Genomic DNA, 18,223 nt, shown 5'->3' with positions numbered 1-18,223 from the left:
TACGCTACCCTCGTCCACATGACTTTGCTCGATCATGGCTTGCACGATTTGGATGCTTATGACGAGGGCATCATTATGCGATAGATCAAGCCTAATCAGGTCTTTCTTCTGGAAGTCGATCACGAGATCATCTTCAATTGCTGGATAGCTGGTTAAGACTTGGGAGATCACAATTGCTTGCTTAATCTTCCTTTTTGTTTATTTGCTCGTCAACCTGAATTCCTCAGAGTTGACCAGGATTGTGTTAATCCTTATGACCTTTTGTGGAGGCTCCTTCGTTGCATCGCAATCCTCGATCTGCTGGATGACCTTCTTCGCCACGAACTCCCTGCAGTTGCCTTCTCTTACGAGCTCTTTGAGGTGCATCTTTCATGATCGGCAGTTGGCTGTGTCATGCCCATGTGTTCCATGCAAAGCGCAGTACTTGTTAGTATCTCTCTTATTAAGATCTCCCTTCAAAGATGGTGACGTCCTCAGCTAGGGCTTGTCTTTCACTTAAGCTAAGATTTGATGCGTCGAGATAGTGAACTTTGTGTAGCCTTCATCTGCTAGTGCTTCTCCTTGGGATTATGCCTTGAACTTCCCTCCATGGTTCCTACTGCTGGGTTTATCACTTCTTTGACATGCCTTTTTAGTCGGTTGTTCAGCTTGCTTAGCAGACTTCTTTGTGGCGATTCGATCGTCATCCCAGAGCGCATAGCTTTTCGTAGTCGCGAAAGACCTTTACCAGAATCTGGCTGGGAGTGATAATAGTCAGCTTGCGATAGAGGTTGTGCTCGGCTGGCAAGCCTTTCTTAAAAGTAGAGGATGCGATTCAATCATTGCATCCCATAATGTTGGCTTTCTCCGCCTTGATATAGTTTTGGGATATACTTATCATGCTTCTTACGCACGTTGAACAAATGGTCAGGGTTCTTCTTGATCCTCTAATAGGAGGTGTACGCCTTCGTGAAGACAAGTGCTAGCTCTCTGAAGCTACTGATCAACCTAGATAGCAAGGTATGAAACCAATCCTGAGATGCTCATCTCAAGGTCGTTGCAAATACCTTGCACTTCAACGCATCCTCCAACTTGTAAAGAATTATGACACTTTTGAAGTGCTTTAAATGGCTTTCGGGATTGGAATCCCCTTTGAAATACCTGAAAAAAGGCGTTGAGAATCGCTTCGATGGAGCTACCTGCTCGATCTTATCAGTGAATGGTGAGGAGTTTACTTGGTCTTCCTATGCTCGCAATGTTTGCTGTTCATGTCAGGGACATTCACGACGCGGTCGTCATTGGTCAACTTCCTCATCGATTGTAAAGGATGTTATCCTCGGCTGCCTACCGGCAGGCGTATTAGTGGATTGAACTTGTGAAGGATTTTCTATACGTGTGTTCTGGAATTTGCTCTTTCGGTGTAAGCTGGTGAGCCTCTGATCTCCTTGTGGGACTAGCCTTTAGTGAACACTTTTTCTTGGGCCTAAGCGGGCATGGATATCGAATTGTACCCCCAGCCTTGTGTGAACGTTGGTCATTGGACCTAGCCCTGAAAGGATACTCGATCTACTTTGAGCGGGGCTTGCGAATGCTTGCGATATGCCCTGGTGTTGAGTAGAACGTTCTTGTCCTCCTTCTTGTATGCTTGCTTCTACTCAACCTACCTAGGACCTCTTGAACTACCTACCAGTGCGTTCGTCCATCCTTCTCTCAAGGACTAGGTGAATCTGCCTGAGGAGCTAACCAACCAGGTGGTTTAGGTCGTCAATTCTCAGGGTCAATTAGTTGACTCTAAGACTGAGATCTACTTGACTGCTTTGATGAGAATAAGAGAATTGTGTGGATTGCAGGTGGGCTAAGGTTTTGTTGGAGGTGTATGTGGGAGCAAACATCAAGTGCGGTGGCAAAGGAGGGAATGGTCACTCTTGCTCCATGATCGGGCCATAAATGGCGGCGACAGGATTGTTGTGATGAGAGGTTATGTCCCCGTCATGGATGAAAATCCCGACCTCAGCCGTGGGCCCTACGGTGGATTTCCTGCTTCGGGCACTTGGCCCCGAAAGAGGTTGTCAGCCTCGGTTGAAGGATCATGGATCAAGCTAACCGATGAATCATGGATCGGATTGACCATAGAATCATTGATCTTGTTGACCGAGGATTCGAAGGTTGGTCACCAAGTCATTTGGCATTTTCCTAATCATTAGTGATAAAATATAATTAGTAGGGATGATAAAAGCGTAATGTTGTAATACATGCCAACCGTAATATCACATATCCCATGAAATAATAAGATTATTAAATAAAACATGTGCAATAATTTCATAATAAAAAATTAATTATTAATATCTATTAAAAATTTGCACTAATTCAAAATAAATATCACATACTAATATTTATTAGAAAAGTGCTTTAATTTATAATAAAATATTAAATATTAATATTTATTTACGAATTGTTAAATCAAGAAATACGATAGAGAGAGAAAGAGAAAGAGAGAGAGCCTTCAGTGTATTTGAGCTGCCATTAGAAGAAGCCTTGGCTCTGACGCGTGTTGTGCAATCTCTGAAGATGCAATGACTCGGGGCTGGATGTTCCCTAAAACAGATGGACCAGAGTCTCCTGGTTTTACTCGTGGTGGCGGCGTAGTGAGGAGAATGGTGGAACAGTGTAGGCAACGCTGGGCAATTCCGACAAATCTCCCTTTGGTGCATCAGTAGTTTTCTGGTTTCGGCTGGTGCTGCCCTTCCTGGGTTATGCATATCGGAAGCAGATGATCATACTTGTACCCGAGGTGTCACGAAATGATGCCAGAAAAGTCTAGATCGAGCTTGGCCGCAACTGCCATTTTTCTGGAAATTTGTCGGAGTGACTCTGGTATCGTATAGGGGAACTCATTTCGAGGTTTTACAGCTTAGAGGTCTACGAGAAAGACGTTGCTGTCAACGGGATGAGATGACAGCTTGATGCCGTCGATTAAGCGATGGTAGCAACTATAAATTTTCCAGATTCTTCGTCAGTGAACTTTGGCGACTGGTGATGACGCAATCCTATGGGCCTGCCTGTCAGAGATCCTGGTCCTGTTGGGACAGAGTGGGCGGCACGTGGTGGCTCGGTGGTTGACTTAGGTGACAGAGATTGCTGCTGAGCCACGGTTTTTCCCTTGTTAAGCCTTTTTTTTTTTTTTTTGGTCCTTCTGACTTTGATGAATGGTTAATCCTTGGTCATAACCAGGGAGACCATGGGTGGCTTGAGAAAATTCTTGGCAGCTCACGTTAGTTGTTTTCGCTGTGTTCCTCGTGGTGGGGCCCCTCACCATGGTGATTTGTGGGCTTTGGATCTTTTTTTAGGAGGAAATAAATTTCCCTTGATTTGGATTCGAGAGCATCGCATTGAGTATATATTAAATCTCGCAATAAAAGCACCAAAAAATTTGAGCAAAATTTCACATGGGGAGTATTTGCACGTAAATTCTTTGACCCTTGAACTTCTTTCTCTTTCTTCTCCCTTGATCCATGCTAAAAAGGTTGGAGTAAATAGACCATACCCACGGGTTGTTGGCCAAAGGCCCTCCAATGCCTAAGTCAATTAGATGATCTTGAGAAAGATACAAAAATAACAGAGAAGGTCGGGGTTTTCTATACGGTACGAGAGAACCTGGTGGCCAGAGCCATGAGGGAGAGAGGAGTTTCTAGCATAAAAATTGGATCACTTCATATGTGTGATGTAGCCATGTATTTATAGTGCTTTTGCCTTCTAGGATTTGAAGAATAATCCTTATTTAATTAGGATTATTCTTACCCATAAATAGGAGATTTGAATTAATCCAAGAGATTTGGGGGAAATCTCATCCTTGATTTAGGGAGATATTCTCATCTTAAATCAAATATAATATCTCTAATTAAATAGGATTTAATTAGGATGATTATTTGACCTAGGGAATTTCCCTTTTCCATATGTCACCCATTCATTGGTCGCCAAAATATATGGCCCCACAACATTGTTTTTACGAGATATTTGAAAAGAAGAACTATATCTTGTCATGGAAATTGATTGGAGTTCTTGAGTTGAGAAAATAATGATGGAAAAGAGGGTAACGGAAATGATGTTTTGTGTAGTTGAGTTTAACTCTTGGCATGTACCAAATTTCAAGGATCCCACAGTGCACATGTTTTTTATTAGAAGATGCGGGACTAAAGACAAGGAGTTAGACAAGATGACTAACAAAAAGAGATTTATGGGATGATTGAGATGAGGGTTAGTTTATATAAATGGGCATTCGGGACCAAGTGGTATAAGCATTGTATGGGACGTGCAAGTCTGCTTGTCCAATCATTTGAATTAATGGGAATAGATGAAGAGCATACATGCATTAATATTATCGATATGATATTTGATTGAGTGATGGCATGTCACTTAATTTAGTTTTATCAATTCACTATAAAAAGTTTTATGTCCCTACTGAGCTGTGGTTTCACTCACCCCTTAACAGATTTTGCAGGTACTGAGCCTGAAATCTAGGACTTGAGATTATTTGGCATGTCTATAGAATGTGTTATGTACATAGCTTGTGGTTGAATAATGAGCTACTCTTTTACTGAACTTTTGAGTGGTTCTAACTTGTAAAATAATGTAATGATGTAAGATTTCAAATGTTGTTGTTTCCGCTGAAAATTCTATGTGAAATATTTATTTATTTTATTTTAATGATCTTCACATTTTAGTTATAGTTTTTATTAAATTTTATAATTAAAGTGTGAATCACCACGTCTTAATCTAACATTATGTAAAACCGTGAGTTGGGGTGAAACAAATATCATATCTAGAAGTCTTTTGAAACAATTTTCAAAATTAGACAGATTTAAGAGGACTCATGTAGGTAACCTATTAATGAGACAAGTGAGTGTTTGACAAGCATCGAACAAATTCGAAGAAGGAACATATACATGAGAAAGCATAACTATATGACAATGTTTCGTTCCACTAAGCCATTTTGTTGATGGTGTTTTCGACATGAAAACCATTGAGCAATCTTATGATTAGCAAAACAATTTTTAAAAGACAAGCTTGGTATATTCACCCCCTTCATCACATTGCAAAGCTTTAATGGAAGTGTTAAGCTTATTTTCAACTTGTTTCTTAAAACAAACAAAGATGTCAAAGAGTTCAAATTTTTGTTTCATGGGAAAAATCCAAGTATAATTAACGAGAGAATTCATCTACGAAAAGTCAAACAATAAATCGATAACCATGAACTGAAACAATTACTGAACTCCAAACATTGAAGTGTACAAGCTCTAATTAGGTTGGAAAATAGAATTTGATTTTTAAAATGGTAACTGTGCTTTTTCCCGTGGAACATGAAGGACAAAAATGTACATTATATGAGCTACTAATTGACGTCTTATGTGTCTTGAGGTCCTTGACAATAAAAATAATCAGAAAAAATTAGGATATAACAGTTGATGTTATAAGTGAAACGATAAACATAAATCAAACTGGTTGATGCAGAGGGACAATGCAAAATGTCATTAAGAAGGAAGGAGTATTGTTAGATCCATTCTTATTGCTGAAAATTCAAATGATAAAGAAAAATAAGATGTGCCAACGAATTAGATATATGAACTTCATTCAAGACCATGAAAAAAAAAAAGGAGAATAAGAAACAAAAGGAGACGCACCAAATTGTAAGCAATCCAAATAAGTATGATAATCAAGCCTCAAGGTGCAAACCAAGTAGCACACAATAGGTTCTCGGAGGAAGCTTGATATGAAATAAGCAAGATGATAAATAAGTTTAAAGAACATAGTCAAATTTAAATTTTGTTTATATAGTAAATTTACAAAGTATGCAGCTCCTCATCAAGTAAATAAGACAACATAAGGCCTATATCCTATGACAACAACCCTTTCAGATGAAGTTGGTGTATAAATTCAAGTAACATTTCTAAATTTTCCCTTTTGAATAAGGTCAACAATTTGAAAGATTAAAATTGGTCAAAATAGAAAACTCATATAGAAAACTCAAAGAAACTCTTGTTATTATTTATGTAACAACTCATATATGTCTCTTTGGTCATTAGGTCATATTTATTTCAATATGAAGTTAGACATTGTGGCTAGTTTGAAATCCATATCCTGAAATTCAGAATTTTTAGATACTTTCTAATTATAATCCAATTATTTTTTGTTTTTGGATTTTAGAATTTCATATGTAGAGTGCGAAAATTGAAATTTCCAAATTGACATTAGCTGAAATTGGAATTTCTTATCCAACTTATACGACTACATATTGCTTTTTGAGATAAAGACGATATATTGCATTTATAATTCAGGCACAAAGGTCGTCAACCACAGGAGCTAGTACAAATATAGATAACCACATAAGGTTATTACAAATACGAAAGCGCAGTAACCACAAAGAGTTAAGCTAAATACGGAGGACTCCACCGACAACATCGGGAGCACAAGTGTACTCCCACACATAGCCATAAATGGCCAAAGGAATTCCAACATAAAAAATCACAGAACTACAACCACAAACTGTTGAAGAATACATGAGTCCCACATCAAAAACTTAACAAAATAGAAAGTCTCATATTATAAATGGTTCCACACCTAATAATATTGATGTCTTTTGTATAAAACCTCACACCTATTAAACAAGTGGTTAAGTTGCGGACAATATTGATGTTGCTAGGAGTTAGGGGTGGCAATTTCAAATACGACCCGTTACACGACTCGGAACCTGCAAGGAAAAAACAAAACCCGAACCTACACGATTAATAATTGGGTAATTTTTGGGTCAACCTGTTATGACCCGCTTATTAAACGGGTGAGTTTCGGGTCAATCTGCCAACCCGTTAAAATACATGTTTAACCCGTTTATTAAAATGAAGAGAAAAGGAGACTTCAACACACACACAAGGGGTTTCGAACCCCTACCACCTTCATTTCTCTCCAACACCTTATCCACCATGCTACAGACAACTTTGTGATTATATGCTACGTCTTTTGATATTTATAATGTTTATTTTTCTTCTATTTCTCTCTTTTCCGTCTCTCTCTCTCTCTCTCTCTCTCTCTCTCTCTCTCTTCTCTTTCTTTTCCTTCTCTTTTCTCTCCTCTCTTTTTTTTTTCCTTCTCTCTTATGTCCTCTCTCTCTCTCTCTCTTTTTTTTCTTTCTTTCCTTTATATTTTATCTCCTCTCTCTGTTTTTTTTGTGAAAATTTTTTTAATTGTGAGTTTTGTAACATGCATATTATTAGTTATGAAATTTAATCACGAGTCGTCCAAGTTTATGGTTCTTTGTACATATTGATGTTGCTTTATTTGTTGCTACCACTTTTTATTAAATAACTTGTTTAAGACGCCCGAACCCGACTTGACACGTTTATTAAATGGGTCAGTTTCGGGTTATGGGTGCTTCAAATTACCCATTTGCTCAGCTAGTGATGGTGCACATATTAGCTTATTCCGATTTTCAACATTTAAGTAAATGTGCTTAAGTTTACAATGTAAATAAGGAAGTACTTCCCATTTGAATTCAAATAAAAATACTAGAAAATAAAATTCCCACCAAATCAAAATATGAAAAATCAGTTTTAGTGCAAATACGATTTAGGCTAAAAATGATGGCTCATTAAGTCAATATATACTTCATAATAAAATCCCATAAAATCAAGTTTTCTTATTTGATGTGTAAGGAATAAAAGCCGCAAAAAATTATCTTCAGAAAATGATTATTTCGAAAAACCATTTTTCATACTTAGTCAATATTTTTACATAAAACAATTTTTCATGTATGATATGAATGCATGAAGGGACCTAAGGTCAATCTAAGTAAAAAGTCTTAGATATTCAATCCACAAAGAGTTTTTAGCTTTTCAAAATTGCACATTCGCTAAAAAATTTCTAGGTCCGTCAGTGAACACAACACAACCCATTGCCAGCTCTACTTGTGATGGATCAAGGATCCGTTCTTTTGAAATCTTAAACTACAACACTTTTGGTACAATTTGTACTTTTCTGTTTTCCTTTATTTTTGAAAATATTTTGTCTTTTTTGGCGGGAGATTGCTATTAGAGCAGTTTCTGCATTTCAGGTTGGCCGGTTGGTCCACAACACCCGTGAGCAGGAACTCGCTATCCCAGTAAATCCACGTGGCGCGGTCTAAACATGCGTTGTTGCGGAACAAAAGGCACGTGGGTCGTAGAGACATTGAAACGAGAGTGGACTGGCAAAGGCAAACACAGGAGATTTTTTCTACTTTTACTTTTTGGATTTTAATTTTTAATTTTTAATTATTTATTGTGGGATGTGGATGGCCCACAAGAGTACTAGACTACTAGGACCATGGCCATGCGAGCGAAAAAGTCCAGGGAAGAAGGATTTTGTCATGCGTATGGGACCCACGCGGTTTTCCTTTTTGTCTGCCTTTTGGCCTTTTGCCCACTCTCACACAACACCACCCAGCTGTGATTTAAGTAAGAAAAAAAAAAAAAAAATCGTAATGAAAAACATGATTGGCTTTTCTATGGTAGATTTGCTAAATGGCAATCTGATCAAACTGCTGGAATAAGTGTATAGACGAAGAAGGATTGTAATGTGTGCCTGTATCGTTGTTGGTCTTTATGGGATTCCTTGGTTAAATGGATGAGTTATTAGGTTCACATTCCGACATTTGTGGCATTTCAAGACCGTATGAGAATGACCCCCTAATTTTACAATTACGAAAAATGATATTGAAATATTAACTCGTCTTATTAATTATGGAAAATGATATTGTAACTCCCAGATGCATATGTATTTGATATATTTTGACCTCTTAAGAACATCTCTAAGAGAAATGTCAAATATCAAACATCAAATTTAAATTTGATGGTTGATGTGGTAATTTGACATTTACACAGTTTTACACTCAACTCGATATGTCAAATCATTTAAGATAAAGAAGAAAAATAATAAATGGAAGTAACAGCCAACTGTCTTTAAAAAATAATAAAATATTCAATTAACATCTTGCTTTTGGGATGTCAAAAGTAACTCATTCCACATCAATTTTGACAATTTCATTGGAGTGATCTGAGATACTCTAATTTTACAATTCTAATTCATAATTTTTACCTGAACATTAATATTTGATGTACTTGTATTTTCCATTATGTTGTGTAATATTAACTTATAAATTCCTTTTTCTTATTAAATAGGCAAGATAAGTACTAGTAGTGGTACTTACTCCTTGGCATGGTTTTTCTTCTTCCTTACTAGTAGTAGTAGCTTGGCGCCTATTTGTGAGTACAGAAGTAAGTACTACTACTACTAGTGTAATATGAATGAATAATATGTCCTTGTCTATGATAAATATGAATTTGTTACCAGTTACCGTAAATATATTTCTTAACTCTTGAGTAGTAAAAGTAAAACCGAATGTCTCCTTGGAATGTTTTATCATTGTGAATTTGTGAGTGGCTTGTATACACGCAACACGGATTATTTATTTATTTAAAATTATATGTACAACTTCTTAAAAACAAAAACAAAAAGTGAAATTTTGTTTTGGCCATTTGGTTATCATTCTGATTTTTTATTATTTATAAAAAAAAATATTATTTGAGCATATTTATATGGCTAAACGTTTTTTATTTGGCTAAATTCTTTCAAGGATGGGCGTTGAGATGTGACCTAATAATCCAAATCGTATAGTTTTTAGATCATCACTTATGAATTATGCTTGCAAAAATCAACCAAAGACACTCCTTCATGAGGATCTTTGTCTACTCTAGATCACTTTGGTTATCCAAAGTGCAAGTCCTAAGATGAGTCAGTTGAGTGCATTATCAAGGATTCAAGGGAGTTGCTGAAGGGGTTCATTATTGAAATTTTAAATCTTTTTATTTATTAATATAAGTGATGGTCTAAAGTACAAAAAAGAGGGAGGTTTCTCTCAAATACACACTACCAAGGTGCCATGAGAGTTTTGTTGTGCAAAAACACTCTAAGCCATGCAAAAATAAATCACACACCAACCGAACACACGCACAAAGAACACAAGAATTTATAAAGGTTCGGTGTTGTGCCTATGTTCTCTTGGTGATCCACGAGAAATTCACTAGTATGAAAGAACCCATTCGGTTACAATAAAGAACCCCCTTTGCTCTCTCACAAAACCTAACTCTCTTTTCTCTCACCTTGGCTCAAACCAAAATTGATGCCCTTGTTTTCTCTCTTGCACTCGTTTTGAAACTCTTAAAGAAAACCCTAGCACTAAAATGCATATTTCTAGAACATAGGACTTTTATACAATGTTACAAGGAATATGAATTTAACTCTTAATCAAACTACACTAAGAAACCTGCCCAAAATCACCTTCTGCACAAAAACACACCGAACTGGAAATCACTGGTGTGATCGATTTTAATTCTACTTGATTAACCTAATAACATATCACTACCTTTAAATAATATGATAATTATGAAAACTTAAAAATATAAGGATTTTTTTTCTTTCTAAATAAATCTATTTATGGGACCATTCAAGGAAAATGTACTACATTTACTGACCACCTTGTTGATCATTTCATTAATAAAGGTAAGCCCCACTAGTGTATGTAGGACTCATCTATGTTTAAAAAGTGGTAAATAAATGTGGTTCAAATAGCAACACCCCTATGTATATAGTAATTTCTTTCACTATCAAATTAAATAGAAGATTATTATTTTTATTATTACTATTATTTTTTTTTAATTATTATTATTTTGAATTCCATATAGTTTGACCATGCCCATAGGGTGTTTCCTTGGCCTCAGACTTTCACACCAAAATGCTACCGGGATTTGTGGCATAAAACATGGACTTTCCCATCTTATACAGTGGGATGAAAACGACACCAAATCTAGAAGTTTGCATGGTTTAAGATTCATTGATAATCTTTGAATTAATAGTACTCAAGCATACTCCTGATCATGTTCCCACCTACCTCTTTCTAATAAGATTTTAAAAAGGTTATTTACATGTGTTGCTTGTTTTTTGGGCTTTTTTTAAAAGGGGAATTTATATAAATATTATCTGAATTTTTAGGCATGTGCATCATTACCACATGAATTTTTATTTTTTATTTTTAACCACTTGAACGTTGTAAAGTGTTACAATCCACCATATATATCTGACTCTGTTAAAATTTCCATTAAATTTAAGGGTATTTTTGTCCATTCCTTGTAACTAACCAAACAAAATATAAAACATTGCTTATTTGTAACACAAAAAGGAGCAGCTCCTAGTCATTGTTATTTGGTTTATGAAGATAGTTGTGAAAGACTATAGGTTTTGTTCGTTATTTGCATGTGTAAAATTAAATGTATATGAAAATTATGATAATGTATAGTGTATTACTATGGATATATATGTTAAAATGGGAAAAACTTAACTACTTGGTTATTTTTATGTTTTATTTATTCATTAACTTGCAGTTTGTTATAGGCAAGTTCATTATAAGGACTGCACTTGTTGTAGAACTTGTTTGCCAATGGTAGATGTTTATGACCATCTAGGGATATTTAGTAAGACTAGTACGTAATTGGAAGGCAACTGATTCCTTCCCAAAACTATGATGAAGCTATAAAATTCAAGTTCTACAATTTGATGTGAAATTTTGTGAACTCGCTAGATGGGTGCCGCGAGGAGGGAAAGAGAGTATTTGCCCACAGAATTCACAATCTATGAAGTTATAACATCTTTTTATTATTTTTAAATATGTGTTTTACATTTATTTTTAGTTATAAGGAATAGAAGAAAATGCACTTAAATTTAACGAAAATTTTAACGGAGTTAGACATAGGTGGTGGATTGTAATACTTTACAAAGTTCAAGTGGCTAAAAATAAATATTAAAAATTCAAGCGGTAATGGCACACATACCTAATAGTTTAGGTAGTATATATGCAAATTTCCCTTATCTACACCCCCGTCTTATTTCAAAGAGAATAATAATGATTGTCAAAGAGAATTTGCTTGAATTAATTATTAAAGGGTATTTTAGGAATAATGGTGGGTGGAAAAATAATATTGTGTTTTTTCAAATTTGGTGGGAAGATAAAGTGGGTGGGGAAATATGACAGGGGTGGAAATAGCATCACTTTTTTGTTTGATTTGAAAAAGTTTAGGGGAAGGTGAGGCTACCCCATCTCAAGGCCAGTGCATATCAAAGCCTCTTTGAGGACTTATAGAGGGGATCTAGCCTCTTTTTCAGTTTTTACATATTACCCATAAAAAAGGATTGTCGACAGCAAGACTCAAACTTGTCTTGATAGCAAAGAGAACGATCCTTACCAACTCAACTACTCTCTTTAAATGGCAAATATATAAAATATTGATCAGTCGTTTGTAGCAAATTGGTTTCAATTATGTAGACAATGACATTAATGGGATTGGGTGGGGTGTTTTTTAAATGGTGAAACGCATTCTAAATTTGTGAATTTTTTTTTTAAAAAAGGAGGAAATGTGATTAATTTAGACTATGACTCACGTTAACCAATCATAATCGTATTACGAGACCTCTTTGTTTGCAATCATGAACTTTGACTACCCACTTTTTCAAGGGAGGTCACATGCATCTATCTCAATCTTAACCACCTATCATAATTAAGCTAAGTTCAAATTTCCCTATTTCAATAGAAAAATGTCCATAGATTAGATATTGTACATTGTTTTCATTTGCGAATTAAATGCTGATAATCAGTTTATTCATGTGCGTATGTGAGATTGTTAAATGATGCAATTCTTACTATGAACCTCACCTCACATCAACAAAGCACAAGTCACAAAAAAACCTAGGCTCTTATACCATGCAAAACAAAGTATATGGGAATGTTTATATATATATATATATATATCGGATATTTCATACATGTATTCTTCTTTAATATGGAGGTATTTATAAAAAAGTACAAAGAATATGTGTTAACCTTAAATAAAACAAGAAATAAATTTAAATTACAATAAAAAAATAAGTGTTCATTATAATGTGACTAAATAAACTGGTAAAAATTGTGACTTAACATTTGATTAAGGCAAAACCTTCACGAGCCAATTCCCCAGATTTTTTTATTGGAAAAACAAAAAAAAAATTTTGAAATTCAAATAATTTAATGAGGTTGGTTAATAATGTCAAAGGTTGATAGGGTCAACATCTCTATTGCAGAGTTCAAAAAGGCTTCTTGAAGGTGCAAAATCACTGTCAAGGCACAAGCTTTTCCCAAAGCAAACAACCTACCCCATTCATTCTTTTCCATTTTCTTAATGATGGTGATTTGGTGATAAGGAATCTCCACCCAAATCCCTATTTTGAAAATTTTCTGATAATTCAAACAGAAAAAACATAGCTATCAATCTATACCAAATCAGATGGGAATCATTACTTAAATTTATACAAGAAAAAATTATGCACCTATCTTTTCTCCCATCACAAGATTGCCAGCAAGATTACGTTGATGCTTTAATTTGTCGGAAGATGTTTTCAAAATAGAATTTTATCTGCATCACAGAAAAAAATAAGTATTTTATTACAAAGGCAAAGGGTGTTCATTAAAATAAGCAATAATCTTGTTTTCCATCATATCTAGCTTTGTTATCTTGTATTTGAATTCTGATAATAGCAAATCAATTTTCCATGATTCTATCAAACGGTTTTTTCTTTCACTTATCACTAGCTAGTAGGATGAAATTCAATCTGTTAAAGGATCATTTTTCTTTCGGTCATTCTATTTAGGAAAATTTACATAAATATAACCTGAATTTTTAGACACGTGTGTCATTATCACCTAAATTAGGGCTCTTTAGTTTTAATCCATAAAAAAACTTAACTAATTTGGAAGAAAGATAATTAATTTTGCTTAATTAATATAAAACCAAAGACACCTAATTTTACCAAAAGGACATCCAACAACCTTAAAATTACTACATGTGCCATTGTGCTTAACTGTCAAATACAGTTTATTTAATTAAGAAGAAGGGTAGAATTATTTTATCAGTTGTTATTTTTTACCTGGCCCAACGAATCTGGGCCTCTCTTTGAGCTAATCCAAAATAGTAGTTTTTTCCTAAGTATTAAAACTAAAACCAAAATATCCAATATCTTACAATCTAATTAATAAAGTTAATTATGTCTAAAACCTAATTTTTCTCCTAAATTAATGGGTTTAATTTATAATCATCTAAACTTTGTAAAGTGTTGTAATTCACAATTTACGTCTAATTCCATTAGTTTCTGTTTAGTTTAAGGGCATTTCCACAATTAATTATAACTAAAAATAATTTTTAAAATAAATAAATAAATAAAGTGAACTTAATTATACCATACTTCTTCTACGCCTTACTAAGGCCAATTGTCGCCCACCCTCTTTATATACATTATACTTCATATTGGTCTTTTTATCTTCCAATTACATGTCAATTTTCTTGGAAGATGCTAATAAACAATCCCCAAAAAGTAGCAGGACTCATCAACTCAAACTCTGCAGCCCAATATGACACATAGGTTGATTGTTTATAGCCTGCACTTTCCGACCCAACTTGACAAGAAGGAGCCATCTGCTGCAGACCATCAAGAATTCAAGAGAGACGAAGAGTTTGCAAAATGCATCCTTGTTAATTTGGTGACTGTAATTACCATGAAATTATGAATCTTAAAAAATAATAAGAATCCAAAACTTACCTGAGGAAGTCTATGGTTAACAAGGTGGTGTAATCCATGCTAATTAGGTTAAATTTCATTCCTTTTTTTTTTTTCCTTTTTAAATTTATTTTTAATTACAATTAATTGAAAAAAACGTATTTAAACTGAACGAAAATTTTAACGGAATTACACATAAATGATAGATTGTAACACTTTACAAAGTTCAGGTGGTTAAAAATAAAAATTAAAAGTTCAGGTGGTAATGGCACATGTGCCTAAAAATTCTGGTGCTATTTATTCAAAATTTCCTTCTATTTAAATTTTTTTTAAAAACTAATCAGTTAATCTTTACGAATTTACTAACTAATCAGCGTTTGAGTGCTTCTACAAAAAGTAAAAAAATTTCAAAACATAAGTGCTTTATTTTAAAAGAATAAATGCATAAAACAAATAGTTTATTAAAATACAAATAATTTAAAACAAATGAAACAATATTTGTTTCCAATAAAAGTTTTCACTAAATAAAGTTAAATAAAAAATCTTATCGACAGAAGCATAATTATGGATTGAGAGTTTAATATGATGAAGCATTTAGCAACGCCAGTAGTCCTTAACATTTTAAAAAGTTCTAATATGTTACCTGTTATCTATGCTTGTATAAACGTTTTGGGCCCAATTTTAACTTTCGGGCTATGTGTCGGCCCAATAGGACCATGTATAAGAAATTACATCGATAAATAATAAAAATTTGCAGAGACCATAAACTATAGAGATATTTAGTGATATACCCATTTCTAGCACTAATATTATAAATAAACCCTACACAATTGAATTTCTATAAACAAACCCAAAAAATGATAGCTAGCCTTATTGAATTTAATATTGATTATTAAATTACTTTGATGCCCTATTGAGTGCTTTGGGTATTTTTATGAGATTTTGGGGTTGGGCTTGTTTTAAGAAATTGATGGCAGTTTTGTAATTTATAAGAAGTTAAAAGCTTTTTTGTTATGTTGTAAATGGGCTTTGGGTGTGTTTCTAAAGTCCATTTTATATAGGGTATTTTTATAATTTGGGCCCCCATATTGGGTATAATAGTGAATCTCCCTAAACTATATTTGCATACTTTATTTCATCATTTCAACAAAATAATCTTACGATTTAAGTGGCGTTAGGATGGTATAAGGATTTAATAGGTTCTAAGTTAAAATATCATCTAAAAATTAATTTTCTTTTAACTAAATTAATGAGGGAGCCAATGGCCTGCACATAGATATGGAAGATCTTAGGCGCAAATCTTTTTTAAAATTGCCTCTCACATTTGGGTTTTAGATAATTTTGTTATTGTAAGGGTTTTTTTCTTCCGACTGCTACAAATAGGTTGGGCTGCCATAAAGAGCAGATGAATGAAATTATCCCCTGTGTCCGAGTTCGAAGATCAAGCCCCAAAAATGCTTCGAAAGGACAAAGATGCCTAAGGAAACACATTAGTTACTTTCACCAACAAAAATAACAACAACTTACAGATAGATTTTCTAGCTTGGCATGAGATGCTTGTAGCATGGAAATAAAATTGACATGAGTTTAGCACTGAAGAGAAAGCTATGCGTTTTTGGGGGAAAAATGATGAATAGAACACGAATTTGCTAGGTTTTGCAGGTGAGAGAGGAAGCTTTCTCTCTGGATGTGATTGTTTTAGCTAATGATGAAGTAGTGGGTATGCTGGGTAGTTTCCGGCAGTTCGACGAAAACTCTGTCAAGCTTTGGAAAAGTTTACCAAAAGGGAAAATGGGAAGAGATGGAAGGATGAGGCTCGAAATTACAGAGGTTTCAGAGGTGAGAGATAAAGTTTGCTCTCCAGATGTGTGTTGAGATTATGGGTAGGAAATGCCTCTTTTTATAGGAGCTGGAAGCTATTTTTTTTTTCAAGAAACCCTAATGGTTTTTATCCAATTTGGCCAAGCTTTTCCCTTCCTTTCTTCTCCCTTCCTTTGACTTATAAAATCTCCTCTACCCAATCTCATAAAATTAGGGATTTTTGGGAGCTCAATGTCTTCCCGCAGCTGTCTCAGTGGAGAACTCCCATTTTCAGCCATCTTTCTTCCTTCTTTTCTCCATTCTTCTATGGCTAGATCTGATGGGGGGAAAGACATGGGTATGTATATTGGTTTGAAGGCTATTTTGCTCAAGTATCCCTTGGTTTTATTTGATATTTTTGCTTGAAACTTGTTCTCCCCCATGTGCTGGAGCCTCCCACCAGCTTACACACATGGATATTTTGGCTTTCATCGTGGCTTTTATTTTTTAGCTTGGTGCTGGAGATTTGCAGATGTTTTCTTGGGTTGCTTGGGCCTTCTACGACAATAAGTTGGTTTATCAAGTAAATGGGCTAACTTCATCAATTGTTGGGCTATTTTGGTTGGGTTAATGGGCTACTTTGGTTGAGGTAATATGCTATTTTTTTCTTTTGTGCTCACCCACATGTTTGGGCCTAAGAAATGAGCTTGAGTTTCGAGGCTCCCAAGCAACCCAAGACTTCCATTTCTCTGCCCATTAATGGGCCTTATGTCAATTTATTATCATCCATACCACAACCTACTCAAGCAAGCCCCATGCATCTTGCGTGGCTTGGGCCTACTTAAACTTGTAGCGTGGCGTGTTGCTTATTTGCTAGGTGTGGTTTGTGTACAATTGCATATGACGAACTTTCGGGTGCCCAAATCGGGTTTCTTCTCGATAAGGTATTATATTTGGGCTTCATTATTAGGGTTGGGACAACCCTACTTAATCCCTTTTACAAGGGGTGCGGGAAAGTATCTCACTTGTTTACTCATATGGTAGAATTCCTAGTAATATGTTTGAACTTTGGTGCTATCAAGCAGCTTAAAGTCTACATTATCCAAGAGCTTCTTTGGGCCTTATGAATCTTCGTAACCTTACACACCACAACTCCTCTTACAAATCCTATGAATTTATGTTGTTTTGGCCCATTTGAGTTTGTTGAGTGGTCTTGTACAAAGAAAGTTGCTTGGCTTTTCAAGGATGCATGTAGAATGTATTTTTCATGCTTGGGCCACATAACATAAGTCAAAATCACCAACTGGAAGCTTGTCTCTTTACGCTTGGTGAAAGAGTGGGCTTGAAAGACATGAGTTTGATACGACTTTGTTGGCCAGATGGTAAACGAGTAGATTGCATGTGCTTGGTGTGATCTTCCCAAGTGCTAAATTAGATTCATACCAAGAAAAAAAGAAGTGCTAAATTAGACTTTCGCTTATCATGGTACGAATATTATTAATAATTAATTTTTTTTTTAATCCTTGCTGCCATGTGTCGTGTTTGATGCGTTGCACATGTTCGGGCCAAGCTTTTGTTATGGGCATGGGATTCGTGGGCCTTTGAGCACGTTTGGCCTCTGAACCTTTTGGGCCTCAACACCATTTATAGACTCTGTGATGGAATGTGGCGGGACTACTGTGTGCTGCCAATAAAGGCATTCGTGCTGACGCTTCAGCAAATTTGGGACCATATTTGGCATTTGCGCTGGGGAATTTTTGTTGTAACTTTTTTGTGTGTG

This window comes from Prunus dulcis, chromosome 1 (assembly GCF_902201215.1).
Source record: "Prunus dulcis chromosome 1, ALMONDv2, whole genome shotgun sequence".
Classification (NCBI taxonomy): Eukaryota; Viridiplantae; Streptophyta; class Magnoliopsida; order Rosales; family Rosaceae; genus Prunus; species Prunus dulcis.
Note: the sequence above shows the minus strand (reverse complement) of the source record.